This window comes from Cupressus sempervirens, chromosome 7 (assembly GCF_028749045.1).
Source record: "Cupressus sempervirens isolate cs-2001-9-10 chromosome 7, ASM2874904v1, whole genome shotgun sequence".
Lineage (NCBI taxonomy): Eukaryota > Viridiplantae > Streptophyta > Pinopsida > Cupressales > Cupressaceae > Cupressus > Cupressus sempervirens.
Genome location: NC_143124.1, coordinates 338631755 through 338643780, shown reverse-complemented (window position 1 = coordinate 338643780; position 12026 = coordinate 338631755).

Here is a 12026-nt window from a genome sequence, read left to right as displayed (position 1 = left end):
ACAATAGTTTGAGTTCTCAGATAATAACATCTATAAGCTCTCCTTTGCAATGAAGTAAACTCTCCTCCTCTATCTGATGTTAAACATTTAATCTTCATTCCTAATTCATTCTCAACTCTATTCTTGAATATCTTGAAGTTATCAAATGTGTCAAATTTTTCTTTAAGAAATGCAACCCATAGCATTCTAGAAAAGTCATCAACATTAATCATGAAATAACTTTCACAATAGAATCCTTTAGTCCTCATATGACTACTAAGATATGTGTTTACAATTTCAACCTTTTTGTAGTAGTAAACTTCTTGCTAGAAAAAGAAGATCTATTATGCTTTTCCAATACACACTCTTTACAAATTGTGATAGTAGCCTTTACAATCTTCAAAATATCTCTAAGTGCAAACATGCTACTAGTTTTTACAAAATATCTTATGCCACAACCAACTATTATCGACCTTTGCAACCAAGCATGTCATTTTAGTGGGATTTAGCTGAAATATATTACCTCTAGATCTTATTCCTATTCCAATTACCTTCCCATATTTCTCTCTAATCATGCATGTCTTCTCTATTAACTGTAACTGATAATCTTTATCCACTAGTTGTCCAACACTCAAAAGATTGTGTTTGAAACTATCAACAATATATACATCCTTAATGTTAGTTTTACCATCAAGAGTTATAGATCCAATATCTTTCACATGGAAAGCTGCATTGTTTCCAACCTTGACAATGCCTCCATCATAAGTTTTCACATCAAAAAACTTATTCATATCAGTGCTCATATGATGTGAACAACCACTATCAATTATCCAATTAGATTTCTTTTCAACTTGTGACACCAAAGCCATCTTCTTTGGACATTCTTTTATAATAGCGAAAAATCCCATTTCATCATCACTAGCACTTACTACTTATTCTTTAGAATAATCTTCTTCATTTGCATACAAACAATCTCTATCTCTTCTAGGTTTTAACTTTCCTTTATAATTTCTCTCTCTTTTAGGACACTTAGATGCATAATGAACAAACTCATTACAAGTCCAACATTTAAGGATTTTCTTACGATCCTTTTCTCTTCTTACCAGAAGGGCTACTCCTTCTTCTATCATTATATCCTTAATAGATCAGGTACTACTTGCAAAATCTCCTCTAGCACTTGTGCTCCTTGATAAAGTAGGTCAAATATTTAGGGCACGAAAAGTTATCTCTATTTTGGTCAATTCTTTGGATTGTCTAAGCTCATTTTCAACTACTTCAAGTCTCCCAAGTAATGTTTTCTTTGTGAAATCTTTTGTAAGAGATCAACAATTTTATCATTTGAATTTGGTGCTCAAATGGTGGTGTCAAGCTCTTCAATATCTTCCAGATCACCTCATCATCTTCCTTGGTTTCTCATTGAGATATGATACCTACAATAATTTCTAATATTATGCCTACATATGTTCTTAAGATTCATCTTCCATCATTTTAGCATCTTGAAATGCACAAATAAAAATTTGTTGCCTTAATTTCTTAGAATGTTCATCACCTTTAAAACTATTCTCCAAAGCTTTCCAAATCTTATAAGAAGCATCATGTCTTTTTACCTAGTTGTACTCAATTTCAAGAAGTACAAACAATAGTGCTTCTCTAACTCTCATGTCACACATGAAAAGTTCTATCTCATCCTCAGTACAAGTCTCCAAAGCACTTTTAGCAATAATTGTCATTTCTAATTTTGTCAAGATCCAATATCCTAGATCCATACACGGTAGACGTGTCTTCATCTTTTCCTTCCAACTATCATAATTTGTTCCATCAAACTTCAGACTATCCTTTCTAAATATGTTTTCCATGGATCTCGAAAAGTTGTTAAACATTATCTTCAAGGACCTCATGCTCTGATACCAATTATTAGAAACAAGAGTCCACCAAGATAACTGAGACAAGGGTTGGGGGGCGATGAATAAATTATCTAATTAAAAAAATTATCAACCTTAATTAATCTTAACCATTCAATCAAAGTAAATAAAAACCATAACAAGATGCATATATACAATTATACTAAATTTTTTAACTATGGAAACCCTTGATCAGAGGGAAATCCTCAGTGGGAATGATGCCCACAAAGACTAATTGATATATATATATATATATATATTCCTTGTTAGAGGTTGGACCCTATTACAAGTCTATAAACACTTTTAGTACATAATCTAGTCCCTATTAGGATATTCTAACCCTTTTTGGAGATGTGACAACTATGTTAGGAGTTGTAGAAGGAAGAATGACCCACTGTCTAAATAGCTTTTGCGGTAAGACCACTGAACTCACTATCCAACTATTGTCTTAACTATTTCTTGCAATATAATTGTGTGTATTGTGATTTAACCTCTTACCTCTATTCTTTCAACCAGACCAAATACTGTCACACCTTCTAGACCAACTGATGAACCTCAAATCCAAATATCAAACCTTGGTTCTCATAATTCAACCTAGCAATGAAGTTCTCTCCAGCTTCACTTTGTTCTCCTCATGAACTTTTTTTGCTTCTATTCCTCTCTTTGTTCTTCTAGCAATCATTCATACATTAATACATAATAAAGGAAAATGTTCTTCCTTTATACTAAATCCATAAAACAATTTCTTAAGTCAACTATTACACTTTCTCAATTAATTATTATAGGAACTCGTTAAGAACATGTTATACTTAGCAATAACATTTATTTGTCCCCTTGTAACTTGAATAAATTTTTGTAAGTGTAATATCATGACAAGAAAGATTAGCCATGTCTGTTAGAGTAAATAATTAATTATTTATTTATTCTACTACTTAAGATTACTTAGGTAAATGCATGTAGTTAATAGTTGTAGAGATAAGTTGTTGACAACACGGGAGTTTGTTCCCTTCTAGCATGTTCCACCTTTTTTTGGAAAGTGTGCTTAGTTTTCAACCTTATCTTCTACCACCTTCCAAGCTTGTTCTACAAGCTTCCTTGAGGCCTTTATAAGTGGTCTCTCTCTCTCATTGTATATTCATCCATTCACATAGAAATTCTAATTTCCTATGTGAAATATTTTATTATGTAGGTCTTGCTTCAAGCTCTTGATCCTTAGGTTTCACTTCAGCAAGATATTTTCACTATAGATGATCTTGGCACATTTCCAAAGTTGGATTCTTAACTCCTACATGGTATCAAAGCCTCCTTGCTACTTCTTATTTGAAGGATTTTTGTAGCCATAATTTGCTGTCACAAACCCTAGTTTATTTATGCATTTTTCTTCAATTCAAGGGTAGAGCAATTTTTTAGAGCACTTTGGGGTCAAATGAAACCATTGGATCTAGAAGGCTTTTTGTAGTCAGAATTTATATTAAACTTTTCATTTTTAGCTATAGGGCATTTTTAAAAGCTTTTTAGGCCCCCCTAGTTGTAGTTATACGGCCGTATGGACGCACAGAGAAAAAAAGAATTAGAAAAAAAATTGGTAGCACCACCCAATGGCCACCATCGCACCACCACCGCATAGCCCTCACACCATTGCAACTAGCAGAAACACTAGTAGGCCACCATGATACCACCCATAGGTCTCTTCTACCTTGATGCAACCAATATGTCACCTCTACTCAGCCTGAACTAGCGGCACCATTGGGTTTTCCTCTTTTTTAGACTACCATGTCATCTTCTCGACTGCTAACATCATCACTATCAAACTCCATGCTAACATCATTTTATGATGATGTGACATCATTTTCTAACTAATAACATCAGCAACCTAGCCACCAATTTTTTTTTGGCAATGGCCTAGTGATTGCCGTACGGGCATCAAACTTAATATAGTGACTGTAGTTTTCCAGTGAGGTGGTCTTTTTGGAGTAGCAATCAATTTTTGGGCTATAACTTGAGCATATGAAGGTATTTTTCCAATCTAAAAGAAATTTTGAAAGGCTGAATTCAACATGGAGAAAATAGTTCTAGTTTCATTATATTTTGAGTTCATTTGTGATCCCATTTTTGGCATCAAAGTAGAGGCTTTTGTTTCCTCCTTCTCGACATCGACAATCCAAGTTTTTTTACCAATTTTTTTCCATAGTTGTGTCTTTGTGGTATTTGAGGGATATTATCATTTGTTGGGGGGTATTTTCCTTTTCTATAATTTGTTTTAGATAAGACCCTTCTACTTTTATCTTTTCTTTCTCTCAATGATGGATCCATCTGTGACCCATCTTACACCACACAACTACCACACTTGGAAGGCACAAATGACTAGGCTTATCATGTCAAGAGGTCTCTAGTCTTGTCTAGATGAGCACCAACCTATTCTCATGCACCCCTTTTAGGTTCTATAGCACAATAAAAAAATGGATGAGGCCATGGAATTGATTGCACTCAAGATTTTAGATAGTCTACTATTTCATCAGGATGGTTTGACTACTCCACAACCTTATTGACAAAAATTTCAAACTTTGTTTGGTCAAGTGAATGAGTTTTGGTCACTTCAGTTGGATGCATAGTTGAATTCTTTTTCACTACCCAACTTTTCCACCATTGAGGACTTTCTAATGAAGTTCAAATTCTATGTGCAATTTTACAAAAATGTGGGAAGAACAAAAATGATGATGAGTGCATATTTTTTATACTCTCAAAGCTGAGGGGACAATATAAAATTTTTTCTTCTACTTTCAACTCCACCATGGATTCCCTTGGTGATAGAGATAGGATGCCTACATTTGAGACATTTTGTGATTGATTGACTATGGAATAGGCAAAGATCTAACAGGTGGATGCCTCTAGCTCTTCCAGCCAAGCATTGGTTGCTAAAAATTCTAAGGGGAAATCAAAGAAGAAAGAAAAATCAAACTAAGACACACAAAATTTGATACTAAGCCTCCAGCTAATCCTCCACCAAACCCTCCCAAGGGTAAAGATTCTTCAAAGTTAGGTGAGTCTACCTCCAAGGCCAAGAATAAATCCAGTGAGAACTACAATTTTTGTGGGAAGGATGGAAATTTAGTTTCAAGGTGTTGGAAATGATTGGAGGCTTTAGAGGAAGCCATAAAGTAGCATCAAATTTCAGCTCCTTTGTCTTCATCACCACGTATAGGGAAAGGTCATGCTCTTTCTGCACAAGCTACAACTTTAGCACCTACATGGATTCTTGGTTCTAGGGCTTCTCACCACATTACAAACACTCCTGACTTTCTCCTTGTGACACCACATAGATTGTTGTTGGGAACTCTTCACAACTTCTAGTTTTGTGTTGTGGTACTGTTGATTTGGTCGGCAGCTCTCTATAGGACCTATTTTCTGTCCCTAATATTTTGATGAATCTCTTTTCTATCTATTAGATTTTCCACTCTAGCTATGGGGAAACAGTTGAGTTCTCACCACATGATGTGGTTATTTAGGACTTGCATGATTCTGAGATGATTGTGGCCACTAGGAGTGTTGACTCTACATCTTGCCTCTACAGATTTGATGGATTTGAGTCTTCTGATGAGATAGGTTCATGCTTTTTTGCACATGCAAAATTAGTAAGTAGACTTTGGCATGAACATTTTGGGCACGTCAATTACATATATCTTTAGTAGATGAGCACATAGGCACTTGTTCTAGGGCTTCTCTAGATTTCTTGTCTAGATGGTGTTTGTTAGGGATGTGCACTTGGCAAACAACATAGGAATTAGTTTCCACATGGATGAGCCACTTGTGCTTTAGCACCCTTGGAGTTGATTAATAGTGACCTCATGTAATTTCCTACTCCCTTTTTTAGTGCTAGATATGTGCTTACATTTATTGATGACTTGTCCAGATGCATGTAGGTGTACTTTCTTAAGTACAAGTCTAATGTCTTTAACTCATTTCAAGTTTTCAAGGCATTTGTAGAGAAGCAGTCTGGACTTTCTATTCAACAGATACACATGAACAATGGGGGGGAGTATGTGAACCAAGCTTTTATAGATTTTTTTTCTAAGCATGGTCTTCAACATCAACTTTTAGTGCCCTACACTTCTGAGCAGAATGGTGTGGCCAAGAAGAAGAACAGAACCCTTCGAGAGATGGAAAATTGCATGATTCAGTCTAGGTCCATGGATTCATGTTTCTGGGCAGAGGCAATCAATTGTACCAACTAAATTTAGAATCAGATGCCCCATAAGGCACTTCAACATATGACTCCTAAGGAGGCTTTGTCCCATTTCAAGCCTGATGTATCATCATTTAGAGTTTTTGGGAGTACAACATATGCATTTGTACCTGATGCTTAGAGGAAAGCAATGGAATGAAAGAGCCAACCACTAATTTTTGTTGGCTACTATGAGGATGTAAAGACTTATAGGTTATTTGATCTTGATTCCAGAGGGGTTCTATTTTGATTGGATGTCTAGTTTGATGAGAGCCCTACTGCAGTTAATTCCTCAACTCCAGCACCTACTTTAGCTCCCACTACTCCCTCTTCTTTTCCAGATTGTTCCATAGATGATGACAATGATGATCATGGTGATCCCCATTAACCTCTACTATGGGATCCTCCCTAGATGCCTAAATGGGCTCGAGCTACAATTGAGGCTATAGGATCTCTAGCTAGTGACCCATGCACTTCTCATTGCACCCATTCTCATACTGTGGGTTCCAGTCTTCTTAGTCATGCTATTAGTGCTAATCCTCAAACATTTGTAGAAGTGACAAGACATTCTAAATGGGACAGTGTAATGGAGGAGGAATATTCTTCTTTGATGAAGAATCATAGATGAGATCTTTTTCCTCTTTCCAAAGGGAGAAAGCTAGTGCAATGTAAGTGGATTTATCATACTAAGTATGCTACTGATGGTTCTATTGATAAGCATAAGGCTCATCTTTTTTTGAAGGGTTTTTCATAGGTTGAGGGTGTTGATTACTCCAAGAATTTTTCCCTTATTGTGAAGATGAATTCTATCTGCCCTATCTTATCCCTTGCACCATCACACAGATGGCTAATTTATCAGATGGATGTGAAGAGTGCTTTCCTACATGGTGACATTATTGATAAAATTTATATGGAGCAACCTCTAGGTTTTGTGTAGGATCCCACCTTGGTTTGTAGGCTTCGACATTCATTGTATGGTCTTAAGAAAGCTCCTTGGGCTTTGTATGAGAAGATGGACTTATTTCTATAGTCTACAGGCTTCACTTGCTGCCATTCTGATCCCATAGTGTACATATAGAATCTTGGAGATGAGATTTGGATTCTTCTTTTGTATGTTGATGATATTATCCTTATAGGTAGCTCATCATCTATGCTCCAGGATGTTAAGCGTGCACTAATAGACCAGTTCAAGATGACTAATCTTCATTTACTGCACTACTTTCTTGGTCTTTAGATTGATCAGTCTCCTACTGGGATTTTAGTGTATTAGTAGAAGTATGCTCTTGACATGCTTCATCACTTTGACATGCTTGATTGCAAGCCTACTCCTACACCATTTCAGTCAAGTGTTACTTTATCTACCTCCTTCTCTACACCTTCAGTGGATGCTAGTTTGTATTGGCAGTTGGTTGGTAGTTTGTTGTACCTGACACACACTTGCCCTGCTCTTTCCTTCGTAGTTGGCCTTGTCTCTTAGTTTTCTTAGGATCCTCATGAGAGTCACTGGCAAGCTAGCATGCATATTTTGTGCTACATTTAGGGCACACTCATGTATGGCATTCACTAAACCATAGGGACTCCACACATTGTTGGCTACACTGACTCAGATTGGGCCGGTGATGTCGATGATCAAAAGTCTACTTTTGGCTTTGTGTTTTGGCTTGGCTTAGGTCCTATCACATGGTAATGCAAGAAGTATCATGCTCAAGCACTTTCATCTATAGAGGCTGAGTACAAGCCCACAATTCTTATTATTTAGGAGGACTTATGGGTTTGTTAGTTGATGACTAAGTTTGGCTTTCCTCCCAATCATTCCATTATTTTTTGGTGCACGATAATTAGAGTGCCAACCACATTTCTTGCAACCCAATGGAGCATTAGCATACCAAGCACATTGAGTTGTATATGCATTTGATCTATTAGCTAATCTAGGATGGTGTTATTGCATTGGAGTACATTCCTACCACCAGACATGTTGTAGACATCTTCACTAAACCTTTTGCATCGCCACCCTATCTTCAGCTACCATCTATTCTTGGGGTTACAGAAGTTGTCATTGGGGGGATTGATTGAGGCCTTCCTTCCTTCACTTCATTTCTTTTTTAGCATGTTTTTTACCTCTTTCTAGAGGAGGGTTTTTCCCATGTGGTTTTCCCTCTTTCTCTATTTTTAGAGGTTGCATTATCTTGCATTGTACATGGGTACCTAACATGGCCTTGTTGTTGGGACCCATCTTGCATTTCATCTTTTTTTTTTGTGAGCTTAAGGCATTCCCTTAAGTTGAACTTAAGGGGTGGTGTTAGAGTAAATAATTATTCATTCATTTATTTATTATTTATTCTATTACTTAAGCTTACTTAGGTAAATGCATGTAGTTAATGGTTGTAGAGATAAGTTGTTGACAACACGAGAGTTTGTTCCCTTTTAGCATGTTCCACTTTTTTGTGGAAAGTGTGCTTAGTTGTCAACCTTATCTTCTACCACCTTCCAAGCTTGTTATACAAGCCTCCTTGAGGACTTTATAAGTGGTCTCTCACATAGTAAATTCATCCATTCACATACCAATTCTAATTTCCTATTGTGAAATTTTTAATTGTGCAGGTCTTGCTCCTTAGGTTTCACTTTGGCAAACTATTTGCACTGCAAGTGATCTTGGCACATTTTTAGAGTTGGATTCTCATCTCCTACAATGTCATCTCCAACATGACTTCTACATGCCTTTAACCTTGCTTCTCAGAATAATAATTCTGCTAAGAGATATAACAAGTTTACTAAAACATGCTTCTATAAACTCTATCTTAGAGCAATCATCATCAAAACTTGCATAACTTCTTCCAGACTTAATATTTTATGTTTCCAAGGTTAGCTACAAGTATTAGATAGTTAGTAGTATCTCCCGTTAACCTTGCTTACCAAAAGTACTCAATGATCTATTTGTACCAAATTGATCTTTATTTATGTTCTTTTGTTAGATACCACAAAAAATTTCTATATTGACATTAATGACAAGCACAGTCATGAATGTATCATATCATCATGATAATGATCTAATCATGTTTCTACAATACTCCTCCATAGAAGTATCATCAGTATTCATGATTCCAACACTTTCCTTCGACCACCATATGAAGAAACACCTCTAAAATTCTTGTCTCTCTCTGGCTCATACTCTGACATTTTTCTTGTGGCCTTGTATTGCCTTAAATAGATAATTTTTATCTTTTGATGCTCAATCTCAATCATCCATCTTAGGGTTAGGTTAAATTCATCATTTCCTTGCTTCTTTTCATTTTGTTCCCTCTAGAAACCTCTCTTACAATTGTCATTAAATTCATCTAGAAATGGATTATCTTGAATTTTGTGCCACTAGCTCATCATACTTATCTTCAAAATGCTTCACAAAATTCTAGAAATCAACTTTGTTAGCTTAGATTTATGATAACTTTGATCAATCTCTATTTGTTGTCACTCAGAAATAACTAACTATTTATTCAACAATAATAGACTTTTGATGTTGGGTCAACACTAGGTTCCTTGGCATGAACCAAGTCTTTTCTCAATCATTACTATCATCCTCTGATGCTCAACACATACTAAAATTCACTTTTCTTGCTCATAACTAACTTTTCATTTGGCCATAATTGAATGGTCAACTTACATTTTTTGCTAGGTCCAACTTGGTAGACGCATTTTATTACATGATCTTTTTCTTGAATTTTTTTAAGTATCCTTTCATTTTATTCTTAATTAGATAAATAATATATTATATCATCAAAGGCTTATCTTGTCTTAGTAAATGTTTTATACACCATATAACTCAACCTTTCTCTAGGTACTTTTGTTATCCCTTCTTTTCAAATCCTCTTCATTTATTAATCAAATGATAGCATTCAAACCAAAAAGAAATTGTCTTACCAACAAGTATCAAGTTTGACATTAGTGAAAGAATAATGATTGTTCCATGATAGGTTCCTATACTTCAACAATCCCCCTCTTTGGCATTAATTAAAAACCAATACCAACAACAATACCAAAATGAAACTTAATACCTTTTGTTGAAATCTCCCCCTCTATCAATATTTTTCCTTCCTCTATATAGGTTAGTATTTTCTTTGCAATCTCTCTTCTTCTTCTGATAAACACTTCCTCAGCATAACTTAGCATAACTCTCCCTCTTTGACAACAATACCATAGACTTGTTCTATATTTATGTAGATATTTTCAATTTATGTTTCCTTGTCAAGGTTCTCTATTTGTCAACTTTCTTGTGACTATAAATCTTTTATTTTAGTTACTTCCCTACTTTAGGCAACTTCTAAAGTAAGATCCATTAGATCAAGTTGTAAAGTATGCCATTCAGCTTAGTTGATGTAGTGCACTACTCGTGCTCCTTTAAGTAGCTTGAGATAGGGGTATCATCCCTAGCTTACCTCTGAGGTATTCATGTGCATTTTTATGTAAAGACTTTGTGAATATATCAGCTATCTATGCCTTTGTATTCACATATTCCATTCTCACTTCTTTTTCCTAAACCAATTCTCTCAAATAATGATATTTGATTGGAATGTGTCTTTTCTTTGTGTGAAAATATAGGAATTTTAGATATGTTTATAGAACTTTTATTTTCACTATAGATTATCACAGGTTCAGTGATTTCTTCTTGCATTCCTTTGAGTAACTATTTAATCTACACCACATTTGTATAATTCACTATAGTAGCCTCACATTAAGATTTAGTAGTAGATTGTGAAATACAATTTTGTTTCTTACTAGTTCATGAGACTAATCCTTTTCCTAAGAAAAATTCTCCATCACTTGTAGTTTTCCTATCATCAATGTTTCTACCCAATCAACATCTGTATAGGCTCTCAATTCAAACATTTCATTCTTCTTGTAGTATAAAACATATTCTTATGTTCCTTTTAAATATCTCATTATCCTTTTGACAACCATCAAATGATTTTCCATAGGCTTTGTAAAAAATATTGCAACAATTTTAATTGCTAGTGTAATATTAGGTCTACTATGATTTGCATATTGTAATTTCCCAACCATAGACCTGATTTACCTTAGTAGAATCACTAGTTTTGCATAATTTGTGTCCTATTACCATGGAAGTGCTAACTAGTCTTCAATCTTCCATACCAAAAGTTTTCAAAATTTCCTTTACATATTTGGATTGAGTAATGTGAATGCCATATTTCATCTAATAAGCTTGTAACCCAACAAAGAAATTTATCTCTCCAAACATAGACATCACAAATTCTTTCATGATTTCATTATAAAATGTCTTACACAATGCATTTTTTCCTTAAATATGATACCATCAACAAATATTTCAGCTAGTAAAATTCCTCTAGCATCTTATGTCTTTGAGTTTAGATTTCAATTGTCATCAGCTTCTCAAAACCAATCTTCACAAGATAGTTATGTAGTCTTTCATACCATGCCCTAGGTGCTTTATTTAAACCATATATAGCTTTGTGCAATCTAGCTATCATATTTTTATTTTTTGGATTGACAAATCCTTCAAGTTGTTCAATGTAAATACCATTCAGAAATGTATACTTAACATCCATTTGATAGACTTTGAATCCTTTATAAGAAGAATAAGCAAGTATAGTTTTTACTCATTCCAATTTTTCAATTGGGCTAAATGTCTCTCCATAGTCAATTCCCTCTTCTTGTGCATATCCTTTGTAGAACAATCTTTCCTTATTCCTTGTTACTTCACCATTCTCATCCAATTTGTATCTATATACCCACTTAGTTACAATAACATTCTTGTCCTCTAGTCTAGGTACTGGTGTCCATGATTTGTTCTTCTTTATCTAATCTATTTATTTATTCATGGCTTGAATCCAATCTTCATTCTCTATTGCATCCTTCACTATTTTAGGTTGATGTATGCTTACTAGAATGTG